This window comes from Balaenoptera borealis (assembly GCF_965194805.1).
Source record: "Balaenoptera borealis genome assembly, chromosome: 10".
Lineage (NCBI taxonomy): Eukaryota > Metazoa > Chordata > Mammalia > Artiodactyla > Balaenopteridae > Balaenoptera > Balaenoptera borealis.
Window position 1 is genome coordinate 4,636,307 of NC_138874.1, and position 21,172 is coordinate 4,657,478.

At 39.6% G+C, this 21,172-nt stretch overlaps 2 long non-coding RNA genes across 3 annotated transcripts in view; one reads left to right on the plus strand and one right to left on the minus strand.

The window, feature by feature from the left end:
- LOC309635814 overlaps nt 1–21,172 on the plus strand; it is a 352,198-nt gene that overhangs the window by 99,841 nt on the left and 231,185 nt on the right. The window lies entirely within an intron of this gene.
- On the minus strand, nt 15,888–17,522 carry LOC309635819. Its single transcript, XR_014249041.1, has 2 exons — nt 17,413–17,522; nt 15,888–16,119 (listed from the first exon to the last, which is right to left on the minus strand). It is a non-coding gene; the product is annotated as an uncharacterized lncRNA (long non-coding RNA).

The window sequence follows — 21,172 nt, forward strand, 5'->3', positions numbered from 1 at the left end:
GGAGAGTGCCTGCTATATGGTAAGAAATGCCTGCTATTATTATTACTGTTGGCCCAAGTGTCTGAGTCAGATCACTATACATTGCCACCTGGAAGTGGAAAATCAATGCCTAATTTGACACACCTCACAAAAGGAATGACTTGAAAAGGAAGGAGAAAAATATTACAACATCCACCCCTAACCTTATACTTAGTACTTCATTAACATTGTTATTATTATCTTTGGAGTCTCCCAAACATTTCTGCAGAATTTTTTTTTAATTCATGGATCATAGGATTCAAACTGGTATAATTCTTGCTTCATTATAATTTGCCATATGTGAGCATGTTGTCTATATTTAGCCTATGAATATAAAAACTTTACCATGTTGCCAAAGTGCCAGGATTTTAAAAAATTTGAATCTAGTCAAAAGTGTTTGGTTTGCAGAGGAATAAGCAGGCCCAGAAAATGTAAGATACTTGCCAAAATAGATTGCAGACTAGAATTTGGATTTTCTCATTCCTTAACAACTAGTTTATGGAAAACTTACATAAGACTCAAAGAGCCTCAACTTTAGTAAGATACCCAAGAAACACATTTAATTGTGATGCGAGTTTGAAACAGATGTAAATTTAAATGGAAATGAATCTGTCCTTAACCTGGATGGTATCAGCTCAGTCCCACATTTTCCCTCAAGGGTTGCCAGAAGAAGTAGCCTGAAGAACTAGGATCCAGTGCTCCTTTCTTAAGTCCAGGCCAGGTTTTTCTTTTCAAAAATCTGGACTTAAAAAAAAAAGAAAGAAAGAAAAAGGAAAATGGGGTGGGGGAAAGCCCTTTATTGTTATCTGGCTGATTTCCTCACGGTCTTTTCCTAAGAATATCCCTTGGTTAGTCACGCTTCATGGTGCTGCATTTATTTTCTCATATGATGAAAGGTTAGGAAGAGCCTACATATTACAAAGATGATGTCTAAATAACCACTCCATTGAAAATCTAGTCTCCCTTTTTTAAAAAAGGGCTTTTTATTTTTATTGTAATGATTGATTTGGGTGAGGGTTTTAAAACTTATTGTTGGTTGTTTGCTTGCAAGTAATGAGCTTATTTTTCTAAAGAATCATCTTGATAAGGTAGCTGTCGACACGTTTTAGGAATCCAAAGGAAGCTTAGGAAGGATGCATTCTAAAAATAGCTTCATACACACTAGAAGATTGATTAACACCACAAACGTGTACACATACACACATTCCCTCTCTCTCTCTCTCTCTCTCTCTCTCTCTCTCTCTCTCTCTCTCTCTCTCTCTCGGAATTGCTAAGCCAGCAATTTACTGTCATCAATAAACGTGACTGGTATGTCTTGCCTGGTGCCTTCTCCCACTGCCCTTCTCTCCCTCCTCTTAGTGCAGCACCTGATGCCCAGCTGCAGCTCGGTATCCCCCAGGCGGTCAGAGCTCTCTGGGTGACAGAGAATCATGCCATTCTTCCTTGCTAGCCCATTTCTAAATCTGAGCTACAATTTAGTTGCTTGGATTCTGCCTTGTTTCTGAGTTCATTGCCACTTTGTGACACTTTTCCAGGACCCAGGCCCTTATTTTGGTCTCCTGTGCTACAGTCGTTATGCCTATAACCCGTAAGATGTCACAGCTTTCCAGGATGGAGACTCACTTTTATTCCTGTCAAAATCTCCTAAGAACTAGATTTTCACCACACACCTGGGATTTTGCTTCAATCCTCCCTCATATCAGTGACTAGCGTGTTGCCTGGATCACTGCAAATCACCTACTCCTGGACTTAGTGCTGATAATTCTGCCCTGCAATTCCTTGAGCATCAATTATGTATCAGACAGCAAAACTGGTGGTTACCTCACTATAGGTAGTATACAGTGATGTGATTGAGAAGACTGACTCTGCAGGGGAGGTTCAAATTGTAGCTCCATGAATCATTACCTATATGAGAGCAAGACACTTAATACTTTAGTGCCTTAGTTTCCTTATCTATAAACCCAAGTGGGGGGGGGGGAGGGTATTATTATTATCCTCAAAATCATTAGTATCTCTCACATAGTTACAATCACATAAACAAATTTTAATACTATATTCTTTTAGAACCAGTTCTGGGCACACAGTAGGTGCTTAATAAATAGTTGCAGAATGAACAGATAATCCATTGTTGCAAAGCAGGCTTTATTTGTTTGCTTGTTTATTTATTGTGATCAAAGAAAATATAAATCCCAACCACAGTTAGTCTCAGCAAACTAAAGGAGGAGAATAGAAAATCAAAAGCAGATGATCATATCTCAAAAAATATTATTTTAGTTTCAGAATATCTTTTTGCTTTCAGCAGATCCTCATTTATAAAAGGATAAGTACTGGGGTCATAACCTTAAGATACAAGCCCCACATTATATCTGATTTACTTCCTAAATTAAATTTAGAATAGATTGGTTTTAAAAAGACATTTACAAACTGTGACCTACTCATACTTCCTTGGTCTCCTATATTGCTTGTAGAAAGGGAGGGGATAAAGGAAAGAGGGAACAAGGACTAGTCAGGGATTACCAGCTGAAAGGCCAGGCAAAGCATCACAGTGTGACTTTGAGGGGCATGGTGGATATTTATTGTGTTTTACCTGCCTAGCTTCCATTCTTCCTTCACCTGGCATTAGTACCTCTACTTTCTATTTGAGAATTCCCCTTCCCCTAATTCCTCCTGTATTGGAAGAGGCCATCCAACCCTCCGGCTGCAGTGGAGGTCTAGGATCCAAATCTCAGGCCAACTGGCACATTCTGTTTCCCTAGCCCCAGTGATTAGTTCAAGCTTAGTCGCTTGACCCAAGTCAAACCAATTAGATATGGGTCCAGGATTTGCGGGTAACTGTTGGAAACAGAGATTCATTTCTCACTGGAATGTCTTAGAATTTAGGACTAATTTAGATCTGTTGACAACCATTTTATCAAGACAGAAGGAAAGCCTGAATAAAAATGGAGCTAATGGAGTGTAAAGCAGAGCCTAGCAATGAAGATTGCAATATTCCTAACCAAATTGTTCAAGCCTCTGGATCCAGCTTGTGTGAAGGATGTGCCACCTTGAACTTCTAAGTGAAATGAGCCAGTAAATTCCTGCTTTTGCTTAAGCAAGTTTGAGTTGTGTTTCTGTCACTTGAAAACTAAAAATTCTTGACTAATACAAGGAGTCATCACAGTCTTGAGATGCATAAACTTAAAGTTGATGTCTTTAGAAATGATTGGGCACAAAGGAATTGACTTGCATTAACCAATTTTAAAAGAGACTGATGTGGGGCTTCCCTGGTGGCACAGTGGTTAAGAATCTGCCTGCCAATGCAGGGGACATGGGTTTGAGCCCTGGTCCAGGAAGATCCCACATGCCGTGGAGCAACTAAGCCCGCGAACCACAACTACTGAGCCCACGCGCCTAGAGACCATGCTCCGCAACAAGAGAAGCCACCGCAATGAGAAGCCCGTGCGCCACAACAAAGAGTAGCCCCCACTGGCTGCAACTAGAGAAAGCCCACGCGCAGCAACGAAGACCCAACACAGCCAAAAATAAATAAATTAATTAATTAATTTTTTTAAAAAAGACTGATGTGTAATACAAAATATTGATTGTATAGACCTTGGCAAGTATCTAAAATATTCACATCTTCTAGTTAGGGCACTTATTTCCCAGAATTAGGTGAACTGAAAAGCCAAAATCAGCAAACAAAAGGTTGCCCCAAGATTGGGAATCAGAACAAAGATAGGTGGCTAATTTGGACCTATTTTATCTGGACCAACATGAAGTTTTATGATCCAAGTTGCTGCCCAAGAGAACATCTGAATTTGAACCTACTAGATTTAGGACATTTCTTCTTTGGGCAGCATTGGTTAATCCTCAGAATTGCTTTTTATGCGTCAGATTGACTACGCCTCTTCTGGTCATAAAACCTAATCAATTGTTTTGACTCTTTCCTTTCTCTGAACATTCAATTAGATTCCATTTCCTAAATTGCAATCACATTCTCTTTCTGCCTTCACAAATCTATGCCCTAATCACCTTGGTTGATATTACTGTTTTCACACTTCCCAGAGGCATATTTGCAAGACATTTCTTGGTTTGCACGCGCAGATGTCCAATTTCACCCACCAATGGTGATTTTTAGTATTGTGGTTTAGCTCACAGAGGGCGACATGGGGAAGGGCACCTCACTATCATCCCAAATACTGCCAAAAGGGGAATGCTAATTAGGATTGAGAGGTTGTTGTACTTTTGGATTGTCAACTTTCCAAGTGCCTGAGGCCTCATTTTTAAAAATTGAGGTCAGGTTCATAATAGTGAAATGTATAGATCCTGAGCATATAATTCAATGCATTTTGACAAATGTGTACACCCATATGGCCAACACCCAAATTATGAAATAGAACATTTTCATAACTCCAGGAAGTTCACAGGGGCTCACTTTAACATCCAAAGTTTCACAGAGTCCAAACAGTATTAGTTGTATTCTTAGTATTCATTGATTGAGAAAATACATATTGACAGAAAATTGTTAGTAATTCAGTCATGTTTTTACATAATTATTTGTTTTAGTAATCATAATTGTTTGGAAATATTTGAGTATTAAAAGAACTGTTCACATGTATTTGAGATCTTACTTTTTTCGTGTTATGGACTGATTGTTTGTGTCCCCTCAAATTCATATGTTGAAATTCCTAACCCCCAGTGTTATGGTATTAGGAGGTGGGACCTTCGGGAGGTATAGTTAGTTAATTAACGGGATTAATGTCCTTATAAAAAGAGACCCTAGAGAGCTTTCTCTGCTCTCCAGCAGACTGCAGCCTCGAAGAGGGCTCTCACCCGTACTTGATTATACTGGTACGGTACCCTCATCTCCTGCCTGCAGAACAGTGAGAAATGAGTTTCTGTCGTTCATAAGACACCCAGTCTATGGTACTTCGTTACAGCAGCTGGAACTGACTAAGACATTTAATGAACAGATATTTCTTAGTGTCTGTGAGGATTCAAATGCCTTCAGAAATAACCTTCCAACAGCCTCCCCAGGGGTCTGCATCTTACAGATTAACAGCTTCTGCCTTAGCTCTTCCAAAATGTGTATGATCAGGAGCATTTGGTTGAAAGGCACATGACAAAATACAAAAAGATTCCTAGTATCATCATGACCACTGGTATTTCACAGTGGGGTAAAAATCAAGAGCATGAATGCTAAGATCCATCTCTGCTACTTATTAATTATGTAAATATTGGCAAGAAATTAATCCTTTTACAATCTCACTTTCTTCTGTTAAACTGGAATGATGACTTACCTTATAGAGTTTTTGTGGGGTTTTTTTTTTGTTTTTTTAAATTATTTATTTATTTATTTATTTATGGCTGTGTTGGGTCTTCGTTTCTGTGCGAGGTCTTTCTCTAGTTGCGGCGAGCGGAGGCCACTCTTCATCGCGGTGCGCGGGCTTCTCACTATCGCAGCCTCTCTAGTTGCGGAGCACAGGCTCCAGACACGCAGGCTCAGTAATTGTGGCTCACGGGCCCAGTTGCTCCGTGGCATGTGGCATCTTCCCAGACCAGGGCTCGAACCCGTGTGCCCTGCATTGGCAGGCGGATTCTCAACCACTGCGCCACCAGGGAAGCCCCACCTTATAGAGTTTTTATGAGGATCAGATAATGTGTGAAAATCTTGAAAACTCTAGTTTTTATTCTTTTATTGCTACTCATTAATAAATATAGTATTTGAAAGGATATATTTTATTGAAGTATTCCATACATGATTCTTTTACCTGGCAAATCACATGCTGACTTATATGAGTAGAGTCCCTTAGCACAGTGCAAAAGGTTCCTTCTTTTTGAGAAAGGTTAATGGAGTTTAAACTCAATCAAAAAATCTCAGCTTGATCACATGAGACTTTAAGAATCTCAGACAAATAATCTTAGAACTGGACTCTATATTCCATGGATATGAATCTGAAATTTACAAATAAGGGAAAAAAAGACTAAAATGTAAGTGATTTACTCAGGTCAACACAAAGCATTGTAGTAGGATCAGGGCTCAAATTCCATTCTCCCAACTTCAGTGCTTTTTACTGCCACTTGTTAATAAACTATTTAAGGGCATATGTTTTACTAAAGCATTTATCACTGTATCACCAAACACACTAAAAGTTCCCAGGATCCTCTTTGATATATGGGATCATATTCCTACTTAAGAAAATATATGTGTATAAAATTGCCTTTCTACTCTCCTGGTAGTTTTGTCTCAGGAGTAATTTAGTTCCCAAGAGGCTAAAACATGCGTTCTCCCTGCATCTCTATAATTCACTTGCAGGATGGAGTTTCTCCAGGGTTGATTGGGCACCTAAGAGCATTAACAGTGCATCCCAACTTCATAAGCTTTGCCATCACCATTCTCTACCTATGAATGAACCTTTTAGAATCACAGCTGTGCTCCACTTCTGATGTCCAGAGGTTTAGTAACCACCTAACGCACCATGGAGTCCACAGGGGAAATATTAAACGGAATGATTTCATAGTAATCAGAGCTGATCGCAGTTGAAGCAACATGCCTACTTAAGTCGTAAACCATGCCTTCATTGGTACCCTAGGGAGCAAGAAATTTGGCTTTCTCAATCTTCAGATCCACAAAGGTAGAAATGAGAGGGGACATAAACAGAAGCCAACTTTATATTTTCTAGTATTTGATTCACCTTTGGTCCCAAGGCTTGAAGAGCAGGCAGCAGAGTTGGTAATTAAACTACAGTGGAAATGAATAGTGCTGCCAAGTTGGCCCCATTGTCGTTTGATGCTGTGCAATACTTGTAAAGTCCTGGTGTCTCCTGGTGAGGCAAATGTACTTTACATTAACCCTGGAAAGCTAAACAGTATTGCTAGTAACTCGGAAGAGATTATGTTGAACAAACTCTACTACCAGAAGTATAATCAGTAGCTGCAGTCTCAGTGTCACTCACAGTCATTCTATTTGGAACTGCTTAAGATGATTAATGATGAAACTTATCAGACCCATTCATACAGTATATTTTCACCCGTGCTCTCTATATGGCTACAAATTACATCTATTGAAACCTACAAATTACAAATGTAATTAAGCCCTAGGTGAGAGATTAAATTCCAACTCACATACCCTCTAAGCGAATTCTATCTAATAAAAGTAGCTTACATTTGTTGAGCACCTATATGCCAGACAATAAAAAATTGTATCCTGTGTAGCTCATTATTCATGAGAACTCTGCACAGTTGGTCTTATCAGTAGCATAAACCTGAGGAAACTGAGGCTCAGGGAGGCCAGGTAAAGTTGCACCCAGTTACTAAGGTGGCAAATGGTAGACCAAGGATAGAACCCAGATGTGGCTGATCCCAAACTCCACCTTCTTTCAACCATGGGCAATAGCATTTGGGCATAGGTATTATACAATTCACTCATCTTTCAAAGCCCATCTCAAGTTCCACCATTTCCATGGAGGCTTCTTTGAGTATTTCCTTAAAAAAAAAAAAAACACACACAGGCCTCAGTCAGAGTCGAACAGACCTGGTTTGAGTACCCCAGCTCTACCATTTGTTGACCATTTGGCCCTGGATGATTCATTTAACCTCTCTAAAGATTACTTTCCTTACTGTAAAATGGGGGTAATAATACTACATCATGAGACTTTCCAGAGGATAAAAGGAGATGCCTGAGAAGCATGCATGTAGTGTCTGGTACATGCTAGTGGCTAATGTTTTTTGAGGATTTTCTCTTTGCCAGACACTGTGGTAAGAGATTTCCACTCATTATTTCACTTAGTTCTCACAGCCACCCTATGATGTAGTTACTAACACCATCCCCATTTTGTAGATGAGGCAGTGAGGCTTCACAACATTGGACGTTGGGCCAGTGTCACACCACCGGTAAGTGGCAGAGCGAGTGGGCAGTCTGACTCCAAAACCCACACTCCTCACTGCTATTAGGGAGTTCTTCAGAGCTATGAGAGAGAGAGATGAGATCAATTTAGGTGGTCATGACCAGCATTTTTTAATGAAATATAAGAGAATGCATAAAATAGATTAGAATAGAAATATCAGTATATCCCACACAGTAAAGGTAAATATTCTGTGAAAATTTTGTTTAAGCTGTGTGTGCATGTGTACTGGGTATTGCTGTAGAGTATTTTTTTTTTACTGTAGGTTACGAAAAATTTTACATACACTGCATTATACTCTTTCTAAATAACAGGTACTCAGTAAATGATCATTCTCTTCCTTTCCAAGTAATATGTCACATTGTTTTATCCTTAAGGGCAAGGATAATGTTACTGTTGCTGTCGCTGTTGTTTTTAGTTTCACCTGGTCACATACAGTTTGATAACTACTTATTGATCCATGCTAATATTCAATGACAGTGACTTAACTTGAGCTGTTTCATTATTTGTTCACTTATTCAACAACTATTTATTAAGTGCTTACTATGTTCCAGGTATTATACTAGGGACAAGGGGGTTCAATGGTGAGCAAAAGACACAGTTCCTGCCCTTTAAGAGTTTACAACCCCATGGGGAGACCAGACATCAAACACACAATAACAACTAAAGCAGTAAGTTCTCCATCAGCATATGTGAGGGGTCCTGTAGTATTGGGTTGGCCAAATTCATTTGTTTTAGGTAAAAATGAAAGACATTTGTCATTTTCACAAAGAATTTTATTGAACAATGTATTCACTAGCCAAATGAACGTTTTACCAACCCAATATACTATAACCTAGTTTTTAGGGTAAAAGTAAAAAGACACTACAGCCAAATGTACCAAAAACAAACAAACAAACAAAACAGTTGAATTAGTTCAGGAGTAACACAGAAAGCTTCATAGAGAGAAAAAAAAAATTTAAACTTCATAAAGTTTATAACAACTTTAAACTCAAACTTTGTTTAATCCTATGCAAAGATCACTGAAGAAAAATTATCTTACTTGGTTGTATATTAAGCAGCGCAAGGAAACCCCAAAATCAAAACTAAGCCACATCCAGTTAAGCTAAGGAAGACAGTTTAATCTTTATCAGTGGGTTGCAATATTACTGTCCCTCTTTTTCCCTTATATACAAATATCCCCACTTGCTTTTTTTTTTTTTCTAGGATGGAATGGTGTATGATGAGGGTTTTCAAGTACTAGTGAGATTGAAGTATTTTCCTACATAATGTACCACAAACAGATTTAGAAATGTCGGTTTTAGATGCTATGATGCATATTCAAATTTTCCTTGCAACGGATTAGAAAGTAGCATGACTAAGTTGAAGAGCCAGTGAGCTAAAATACCTCCTGTATGTTTCATAAACTGAAATATTAATAAAGTGGAAAATCAAAATAAGGGAAATTTAGGGATTCTCATGTCCCCTTATTACAGGCTTCTTTCTGTGGGTCCAATTTCAGACAAAGAAAAGAGTTATAATGGAAAAGAACACAGCGGAGTAAACAAGAATGAAAAAAGGAACAGAAAAAAACAATAAAAGCAAAACTGAAGCGTCAGCATCAAAATACCCCATCTCCATAAAACAATGCTTATCATAGTCTTGCCTCTTAGGAGAATCTCCAGCTGAGCTACTGGGCTGCTCTATCAAAAACTGGCAACCTTTGTATACTGCAGTACATCATTCACTGTTTATTGCCAATTGGAAAGAAATCTTCAGTTACATTTAAAATATTCTAGTTTGAGGTGACTTTTCCATGACATCTGAGAGCTGAATTTTTCAGAACTACAGGGTCTCTGCCTCTCACCAGTTTTTTTGGACCCTGTCAGGGCTGTGAATGCCTTGTCCCTACGAGTCAGCTGGTGAGCTAGAGGAAAAGTCTTTCTGCTCCACACTGAGAGGGTCCATAATGGAGTAAGGCTAGAGCAGTCCTGGCATGGCACAGTGTAGTTTTCTTGGACTTCGAATGTGGAAAACAACAGTGCAAAGAGAATGGTAAACTCCATTGGAGGCTGAAGGACAAGCCTGCCTTAATCAGGTTTCTTTATGGTGCCGGTGACAATACCCTAACACAAACATGTAAGAAACAAAGTAAACTTGATTGTCTCACATTACCCAAAAGTCAAAATCAGAATACCTGGATCAGATGTTCAAATGTTATTTTTTTGGGCTCTCTCCACCTTTGGGTCGGTTGTCCCCTATGTTGCTTTTTTCTTGGGCAGGCGCTTCCCAGTGATGGTGAAATTGACTATAAGCAGCACTAAACTGACCTCAGAACTTCATCCAGAGGAATTCACCTCTTTCTTAGTAATTCTAGCAGCAGTTTTGAGACTAAATCTGAGCCACGCGCTAGCAGTGGGTATGGAAAATTCTCTAAAGGAAAACAGATTCTGTTACCAGAAGCAGGGGAGATTAAATTGGGGCTGTAAAAACCAACAAAACCACTTATCTGCTATGCCCCTTGGATGATCCTTTTGATCATCAACTAAAAGCAGAAATTTCACAATCAGAGATAGCCTTTATTCTCCCTTTTGTACGTTGACTCGTAATCTATGATTTTTCCTCAGGAAAATGTCAAAGACACTGTGATATACTAGGGTACCTGAGGGCCGTGCCAGTTTGTAACTTGGACAGAATACCAGTAGAATTGACAAGTTCTTCCTGTGAGTTTGCTGACACAGGGTACTTTAACACCCATGGTAAATCAAGCAGCAGGCTTCCATAGCTCCAAGGTAAAGCAAGGATGTGTCAGCCAATTTCCTGACAGGAATTGATAGCTTTGGGTAGGGACCTCCTGCTCTTTTTTATTGTGGAAATGCCTTCATATTTCTGACCTCTTTCACGTTTCTTCCCATTTTGCTGATCACACGGGAACCATCATTATTTAGATTAGTGATTCCCAATTGTTTTAAAAATGAGAACTCCTTTCGAACATAAGAGTTTATAAATGTCTCATGATAGCAGTTGAATGTCTTGCCTATATTGATATATTGACTAAAAATACATAATATCAAATAAATTTAGTAAAATTAATATTTTTAAAACAATTTGTATCACATTGATTACAACACATGTGAAAATGAATAGTATATGCATGTGCAAGATATAATATGTATTCAATCTACATAGGGATATATAGATTTCTTATAATAATTCCATAAACTCTTTCTTTAATAGGGTCAAGAAATTGGGGACAGATGACTTAGAATGATTCTTTTTATAGCTCTGCTGTTTGTCTTAACTGTAAAGGCCCAGGCCTCCAAATGTAAGATCAGAGTCCCACATTCAGCATCCTCTAACCCTGTGTTTACATTTCCTTTAAACAACTAGCTCAAACTCTAATTTCAATTGGGAGAGAACTGACTAGCTGCCAAGGGAATTTACACTGACCATCACTACCAAGATAATGAGTTACAACCAATTCTAGACGATGAAAATGAAAGTGACCGACTCAACATGTACTCCACGTCGAAGGCATCTGCCAAAAAGAAAAATAGGACACGTTGATTTAAGACCTGTCTTGCAAAGAATAATGATGAATCTCATCAGAGGCATAGCATTTTACTTTCAATCAGGATTCAAAGCTAGTACAGAAACATTTATACCAAAAGGTAAATTTGTTCAAAAGGTAGAAATTTAATATAAAGGTCATTTTGGAGGTTGTATACTCGACAGAGGAGCCAACAACTGCATTTGGAGTTCCTTACATGCGCTCTGTGTACCATTCATCACTGTCACGCTCTGATGAGCTCCTAATCTTCCTCCTAAACCCCAGCCTCACAGAGGAGACCCAGGGGAGAGGAGTGAACTACTCAGAGGGAACGCACTCAAGATTATAACTCCGGGCCACAGAATTTCCTCTGATCTTTCAGGAGGAAAACAGTAAATAGAATTAATTAATGAATTAATTAAAATTTTGAATTGCCTCCCCAAATGGCAAGCATTTATAGTTGGGAAGTTCTAGTGCTAATTTGTAGACAACTGTCCAACGTTTGGTCACTAGTATGCTAATGCAGATCTGGGTCCATGTTACATTCAGCTAAAAAATCGTGTAAAAAGGAAAAAAAATTTAAAGGATGGCATTAAATTATATTTCTTATGTACAAACCAGTGTCATTGTGTTTAAATGATTGCTTTATTCTCAGTATAATTTCAGCCATTGAGGATGCTGATCCCTGAACTTGTGATGGTCAAGAACAAGGGCTTTGGAAGGAGACTAAGGCCAAGAAATCCTAGTTCTGCCATTAACCAGCTATGTAACCTTGGGCAAGTCACTCTCTTGCCCCTTAAACTACAGTTTCCTTGTATTTACAGTGCTACTACAAATCTGTAAAATATTAGACTTATTATGACATAATTAGTGTAAAAACATTAGCAAAATAAGTGGAACATGTTAACTACTAATAAATGTTGGCTCTTATTACAGATTGTGTTAGGCACAAGATATCTTAGAAGTAATTTCATATTCCTGGTCCCACCCCAGCTAATAAGAGAACTTTGTCTTTATCTGCTCAGATTCTTCCCTTGCCCTTGCCTTAAGCTCTAAGAGAATTTCGCCAAAGTAGTTCCTAACCTTTTTGTAAGTATAAGCAGAACCACATTAAACAAAAGATAGAATTAAAAAAAAAAACAACAACAGGCTGAGTAAACCTGCAGAATGAAGAGCTGAAGGGGTGGGGTAGGGGATGAAAGTCCATGTGTTACCTGAGAAAAGCATTTTGGGGGGGTCTCTGCAATATATTTGGAGTCTGAGACACTGAGAAGGAAGCAAAGGGAGTTTTGAAAGATATTTTACTGTGGATTATAAATTGAATCTACTTTCATGATCTTTAAGAGATGGAAGTAACAATTAGCTTCCTGTTGTAATTTGGTTTTTGGACCATGAATTTTTTTAAAGATTTTTTTTCATGTGGACCATTTTTAAAGTCTTTATTGAATTTGTTACAATATTGCTTCCATTTTATGTTTTGGTTTTTTGGGCACAAGGCATGTGGGATCCTAGCTCCCTGACTAGGGATTGAACCCGCACCCCCTGCATTGGAAGGCAAAGTCTTAACCAGTGGACCACAAGGGAAGTCCCTGAACCATGCTTTTTAATGAAGCATCATGTGGACATTAGGCCATGTGGAGCCACAGTTTGTACTTCATGCCGTCACATTTCCTGAATTATCAAGTGGTACTTCTCTAACAGTGCTGTGACACGTTTACCCTGACATGATTGCTCCTCCTCACAGCTTCTAATGTGTTAGGGGAACTACACCTTAAACTTAAAGAAGTGAGCCTTTAGTCTCCCACCTTCACCACCAAGATCTTTTCCACCAGCAACTCCCCATAGAATAGCATTGGCTCATCAAAGAAACAAACAATAGTCAGTGGTCCAGTTCTAGACACCCAGTCTTTATTGCCACTACCCCAGATCCCAAACCTAGCTTTAGCCAGGTTGGAGAAAGTGACTAGAGAAGGCAGAATAATACAACTGTTCCTCTCCGATTCCTTCTGTGACAGTGAAGTGCTCAAATAATCACTGGCATCGTAGTTTTGAGCTAACTTCCAAAAGATACAGTTGATGTTTCTCTTCAGAAACACACATCAGAACTCTTTTTTATGAATCTGTTCCAGGTAATTACTATTTTGCTCAGAACAAACTATCACCTGTTAGAGAGCTTTGGGTACTACTGAACACTTTAAATTCACATAGTGACCAATAGGATACCAGGGGTTACAAAAGGAAGAGATCAATTTCATATATTTCAAATACACAACTGAATAGTCAACACAATTCAAATGTTTCAAACATTTAAATCGTTGCCACTCTGATTCATCCTTCAAATAGCAGACTCAAGACTGGTGGTTATTACATCAGCCTCTAAATCACTCTTGTGTAATCAATTAACCTCATCACATTCATATATTCAAACAGCTTCCACCAATATACAATTTTAGCATCACCAATACAATTTGTTTTCAATTACCAGCTTCACTAATGGCCTTCTGAAATTAATGCTTAGGGAAGTACTGGAAAGTTTCCTGTGTTGTCTGAGGGCTGTATACATTTTCTACACAGCAGCAAAATGATTTGATACTATTACATTTTAAGGCTTGGGGATTTTATCTTCTCATATAAAAATGTGCAAGTCAAACAACCCAACCCACCCCATTCTACACAGGGAACTTCAAGTACCCACTCTATTTTCCAAACAAATCAGAAGGTCTATCCAGGTTCCTAACACCAAGGACTTTGTGGTGTGCGTTGTAAATAAGTCAGTGGATAGTCATAAAACACTTCTTGGCAGTAACTAAATCAAGGAGATCAGTGATGGCTGGCCTAAGCCAGCTATAAATTTTATGGTAATTTTTTAATGAGGCAAAGGAAGGGAGCTTATTAGCATTTTGTCTTTCAGGGTCAAAGGAAAGAAAGCAGGAGAGAGACAGAGAAAGGAATCTAGAGTACCTGGTATTTGGGAGAAGAGGGGAAAGAGTGAGTAAAATGGGAAGAGAAAATAAAGCCAAACAGAAGCCAAGTACCTAGAAGTTGATACAGCTTTTAGCTTCAGGGCAGAAAGTTTCAGTTTGATTTAGTCCTCTAGAGAAACCTGCAGAAAGATTTCTGTGCCAGTGTGACCTTGGTAAACATAAATAAGGCTCACAGCTTTGGCATTTGGGGTGAAATATAGGGGAAAAAAGAGGGAGAGAGATAAGAAATAGATTGGGGAGAAAGAGCAAATAGCGGAAGAGAAACCGTGCCTAAAAAGATAGTAACCAGAACCAGGTGATGAGTATTACAACCCATAGTTCTCTGACCAGTTCTGACCACTATGGGACCTCCTCTGGAAACTGGTTTGAAAACCTCTTTGATAAGGGAAGCCCTTTGCCACCTTGATGGAGAAAGTTCGCATTTCCATTAGGGACCATGAAAATGTATTCTGATTCAATAAAAGAACAAACCAAAATAGAACTGAGGTTCACTGTTCCAAATTAAATTAGACATTTCATTAGTCCAGTTAGATGTCATTGGCTAAATATAAGCCCATTATGGTGATTTTTGAAGGAAAAGAGGTGGGAACAGGGACAAATGCCCTGAGAATCTAGCCTTCCTTTGTAGCTGCGTAGACAAAGCCAGGTGGATAGGAGCCTTGGCAAAGGGACGCAGATAACACGGACGTGTCTTTGGTGAGTTAGCAAGTAATCCTTAAAGCAAGAAGAACTTGTGTCAATGCAGAAAGCAACCAGCCTCTACACAGCAGAAAACAACTCTGCCTGGATTCAAGCATTAGTGTTCAGTTAGCTTAACCTTTGATGCAAAGCTGAGCTCTGTTCCTCATGACATCGCCACTGGCTTTCATGTGTGTTCTCACAGTTGTTTCTCATCTCTGACTTTTGCCTTTAGTGATGCCTTTATCATTTAAGACCTTGCCTTGTCACTTTCATTGTCTTTAAAAAAAAAAGGACGTCACAAAAACCTTGTCTTTGCTCAAAGAAATTTTTTTAAATTCACAGACTCATCTCTGTAACCCGAGAGGCCCTTTTGAATTCCCTGTGATGAGAGAATGAGAAAAAACTTAGAAAGCCTTAAAGAAAGCCCAGTTCTATTTTCTTTTTAATTAATTACAAAATAAAATAATGGAGATGGGTTTCCTACAGAAACAAAGATTCAGATAACACTTAACCGCAGGGTCTTGCATAAGTCAAAGAGAAGAGTGTTCAAAGTAGTGACGAAGTTGGTTAAGGATAGGATAACGCACATACTAAGCTACCATTTTTCCAGAGCTCTAAAGGAAAGAGAGGAGTTCAGAGCTGTTGGAAAAGTATTAATGTCATAAGTAAGGCAAAACTTAGGAGAAATTTAAAAATTAAATCATTATTTAACACCTGAGAATTTTTTACTTACAAAAAGAAGAGAAAAAAGAAGAAAAAGAAAGCAAAGACAGGAAAAGAAATAGCTAAATAGACGATTCAAGTAATTGTAATGAACAGCAGTCCACTTCAACAAAGAAAATATCATAAAGATATAATTGGACACAGCAAATATTCAATGTAAGAATTCTAATTTCAGACTTTCCTTGCTTGAATCCAAATTCCCATGCTTCAGCACATCCTATGAAGAATTATAAATTCTTCCCTCTGAGTAAGACCCCAAGCCAGCCATACTGTTTCTGGTTCAGATTTTCTTTCCATCAGTCTGTCAAAAAATGAAGAAAATAAATCACGGGAGTAGGAACTAGAGGCCTTAGATTCTTGCCTTACATCTTGGACTAGCTATTAACAAATAAGTTTTAAGTTTTGGCAAAAATTAAACAGATGGACTTTTGAAGGGGCATTATTAAACCAATTGCTTAACTCCAGGCTGGCTTCAGAGCTGAAGTACAACCCACGAGTTGCAGAAGTGTCCCACACCTAGAAGGGACAAGCACTTGGTTCAGTGCTCTGCTGTCACAGTCTTAAAATTCTTAATTTTTTTTTTTTAATTTTTATTTATTATTTATTTATTATGTTTTTATTTTTGGCTGTGTTGGGTCTTCGTTTCTGTGTGAGGGCTTTCTCCAGTTGCGGCAAGCGGGGGCTACTCTTCATCGCGGTGTGCGGGCCTCTCACTATCCCGGCCTCTCCTGTTGCAGAGCAGAGGCTCCAGACGCTCAGGCTCAGCAGCTGTGGCTCACGGGCCCAGTTGCTCCGCGGCACGTGGGATCCTCCCAGACCAGGGCTCAAACCCGTGTCCCCTGCATTGGCAGGCAGATTCTCAACCACTGCGCCACCAGGGAAGCCCAAAATTCTTAATTTTTAACAAGGGACATTACATTTTCGTCTTGCACTGGGTCCCTCAAATTTTGAGGTCGATTCTTCCTTAACACTGCTTAGCCTCTGTTTGCATATCTTGTAAATTCAGGATTGGAAGATTTCCAGCATCGTTTCAACTTCACTGTGTGATGACACAAATGCCTCAGGATCACCTGGCATTGAGGGAGCACAAGACCACAATGGCTCTGAGCAGATTTTTCTGGAATTCCATTTCCAGCACACATTCTCATCCTCTAAATTGGCCGCTATTCCCAAATGCTGGAAACTGCAGGATTAAACACGGGGGATTATCCTGCTCCTTCCTTCTCTCCTCAGTGACCGACCTCTCATTACAGCGCCACTGACTAGTTACGTATTGCCACAAACAAACTACCCCAAAGCCGAGGAGCTTAGAACAATATCCATTATTATTGCTCACAATCCGCAGTTGGCTGGCTGCTTCTGCTGATCTTGGTCAGGCCTGGCTGGGCATTTGTCTGGTTACAGAGAGGGATACAGAGAGGGGAAGAATTGGAGCCACTTTTGCAATAAATCTGCCACACTCACATGAACCAGGAGTTCTACTTGCTGTAAAAACTCTACCCTAACAACATATCATTGTGTGACCCTAAGCAAATCACTTGGGGTCTCCCTCCACTGCCTCATCAGTATAAATGAGGGCATCCAGCCAGATTACCTCTGAAGCCCCTTCTGCTCTGACATCCTCATAGTCATCCTGCAAATCTCTCTGTTCCCATTTCAGCCATAGTTTCCAACCTCCTCTTCATCCTCTGGACCAGGCACTCATCTCGATATCCTACAGGGCATTGAATCACAGATGGATCAAGGTGATCAATTTTTAACCTATTCTGATTATTACAGTTTTCTCGGGCCCTGAAAACATAATACCAAAAACGAGAGTTCAGAATTCTCAGGGGAAAAGTGTAAGTTCTCAGCCATGCCAGAAATCTTCTTGCTACATCAGGAAGGGCAGCAAATTGTGAATCCTCCAGGTCCAGTGTCTATGGCTCTGTGGCTCCTTTGTCTCTACAGAGCAGAATCCTTTCTCATTTGGATGCTCTCTGTGCCACCCCATCCTCCCGCCAGACTGCATCAAGCACTCGTGGCCCAAGCAGAACGCTCTGGCACGGCTCACTGGAGGCCTTTGAGCAGGGGCAGCGTTCCCTTACATAAATGAGAGGGACAGCGTGTTCTCTGGGAAGCCTGCAGGTCCTGTCAGCTTTCTGCTTGCCAATACACGTGGCTTTTAAAAGACAAAACCATGAAACGTCACTCCAGAATTAACTCTGGACAGTCAGATCTTTGCCCAGGCTGGACAATGTTCATTCATCAAAGTGACTAAGCAATAGTTTAATTTTGTTGGGATCCCCTTTGCTCTTCATAACTCACAGTACAGCTCTTTCTCTCAGTAAGCTCTCTGATAGGACTCTGTAGGGATCAAGATCTTGTTTTATTTTTCTGTAAAAAATCGTTATAGCACAGGAACAGTTCCTACCAATATCTGCAGTCCGAATGTACAGGGCCAGCAAATGCACCCCAGAGATGGATTGGCATGCTGGATGTGGCTTGCTGGGCACGTGCAGTGGCTGCTTTTTCAGCTGGTTCAGGGAATGGGAGCTAAATTTGGTTTGTGTCATTGTGTTTTAAACTGCAAACTGCTTCTTATGCTGCCAGATACGCCTCTTGTTTGTGCATTCATTTGTGTTTCACTCCAAAATAAACCTGTCTCTTCAAATCAGGAAATCTTCCACTAAGCCAAAAAAAAATGAGGGATGACGATAGAAGGCCAGCTAGTCTGTCTTTCACACGATGGCATGCCTGTTTTCTCTTCAGTGGTTTTTGTCATTTTGCTGAAAATGCCCATGTTGGCATTAGGTTGGAGCAACACAGTGGCTTCTTTGGTTGGCTCTCAAGGTGTCTTTTGAAGGTCACTGATGTTTGGTCATTGACCTTTCATACCCTTCAGTCAGTGTTGCTGCTTTTTCCTGTACGGTCTAATGCTTTGTTTTTTCCAATAATTAAACAAGAAAATAGGATTTCCAAAGCTCCTGGATCAGGGCCTATTAGGATGGATGGGTAGGAAGGGCTGGCGGTGGGGTGGCAGTTTGCCCTAGCCTTACATTTACAAAACTCCTCATATTTTCACTTTTTGTCTATAAATTGAGTTATATATACAACCATGGAGATACAGAATTGAAAGCAGGCATTAATCTCATGCCCCATTCTGCTTCTAATGTACTTTAATGTTTATAAAACTATAATTATCTCTAAAATAGCATACACTTGTGGTCTACTTGTTATGGTAAATGTTTTAATTATCCAAGGGAATATTTAAAATATACTATAAACTTGTCACCTTATTTTGACTCGTGTTTTTTTTTTTTTTAAATAAATCAGAAAACTCAAATATTGGAAGCTGCTGGTGCTTCTCTTAACCTCTGAGAGGCCGTACTCTGGGCATTATATCCTCTTTTAAAGAAAATCATTGGAGCAGCAGAGCTTTCCATGTTTGGGTGGGGCTGGGGAGTGGGCATCAACTCAGATAGAATAAACAAGGGCTGAAGTCCTAGAGAGGAGTCGCCATGGTCACCTGCAAGTGAGAGGACAAGGTGGAGGACACACCACTTAGATAGGGGACCTCTGAGCTGTTTCTGGATTCCCTTCCCCACCTCACCTTAGCTTTCAGGATGTTATGCTTAGCACACAAGGCCCTCCGGACCTGGGCCCTGACCACTGTGCAGCTCTTTTTCCCTCCACGCTTCTACCCAGAGCCTGTGCTTTGACCAAATCCAAGACTTAAAACAACCTTTAGGATGCTGTTGAACACTTCCAGACCTTCACACATCTGTCTCTCCTTACTGTCTCTCCTGCCTGAATTGCCCCATCCCTTCACTCCCCACAACAACTTATTTATCAAGGAAACTCTTATCCATCCCTCATAAATCGGCCTGCATTCTATACCTCTAGGCTCAGAAAGAAGCTTGAGAATAGTTCTATCAATCATGAAGTTATAATCTTTGTTTTACCTGTCCTCTTCTTGAGGGATAGGCTGTATTTTAGTCATTATTTTATCCCCAGTTTATAGCACAATGCATGGTGTGTGGCAGATTCAATAATGAACAAATGCATGAATAAACGAACTGGACCAGAAGCTTGTTAGAAATGCAGAATCTTGGGTCCCACCCCAGACCTACCAAATCAGAATCTGCATTCTAACAAATGCTAGGGAGATTTGATTGCACATTAAAGTATGAGTAACACTAATCCACCTTACCCTGATTTCTCACTTGCATAAACATCTGAAGCATTGACTGTCCAAGGCTCTGGGTTTGGTAACTATGAATGTACCTGCCCTGCACCGTGCTGATGCATGTGCCTGTGTGTTTGTGTATACTCACACATTTCCATTCTTGCCTCCTCACCCAGGAGACCATAAGGGGACTCTTGGCATTCTCTCACTATTCTTCTTGGCACCCAGCACTAGGCTATGCCCAGAGTAGGTGCTAGGTACAAATTTATGCAAAAAGCCAAGGGCCACTGAGAAAAATAGGTTTTATAAAACTGTATCATGCATGTCTCTACCACAGAACAGACAATGTCAAATTAAATCTGATGCTGTTGGGAAGGAGACTGAGGTAAATTACCTTGCCTCTAGAAAACATCAAGTAAAATATAAATTCTTAGTAGACACTACTGGTAGCTTTCACCAACTTGGTCCCCAGCTTCCACTGCTGTCCTTGAAGGGACATCTGGCAATCCGCTAGCATCACATTTCCTGTTTCACATTCTATATTTAACTTTCCTTAATCCTGTCATGCCTAAAGATTTAGTGCTGTTCAACAACCCATATTTTTCCTTAGGACCCTCAGGAAATGCTTGTCTACTTCATTTCATCCCACATTCCTTGAGTTCATACTTTGCAATCTAATGGCCTCAAGAGTTAATGCTGAATAAAGGTAACTGTTAATTTATTACTCATTGCACTAGGTAGACACCACACCACATATGCACACTGGCTAACTAATGAGGGGCAAGAGAAGCAAGCTCAATTAAGTGGGCAATATTTTTTTAACCTTGTGGAAAATTTTTCCATAGGAAGATAAAATTTGATACCAAAGCAGTGGGGAAAGGAATCGCTGGAGGAAAGTGATAGAAGTGGGAAAAGAACACTAGCTTTTATTGAGATTCTTTTATTGAGATTCTACTAGTGGAAAGTATTGTACTTGGCACTTTATGTACATTATCTCATTTAACCTAATCAATCTAATGAGGTTAGAATTCTAACCCTGATTTTAACAATAAAGGAAACAAGGCTTCTAGGCATTCTCAGCTTCACACAGTTAGTCATGGAGCTAGGTTTTGAATGACTTTTTCTTCTTTTTTAAATTTTTTAATTATGGTAAAAAAAACACATAACATCAAATTTACCATTTTAA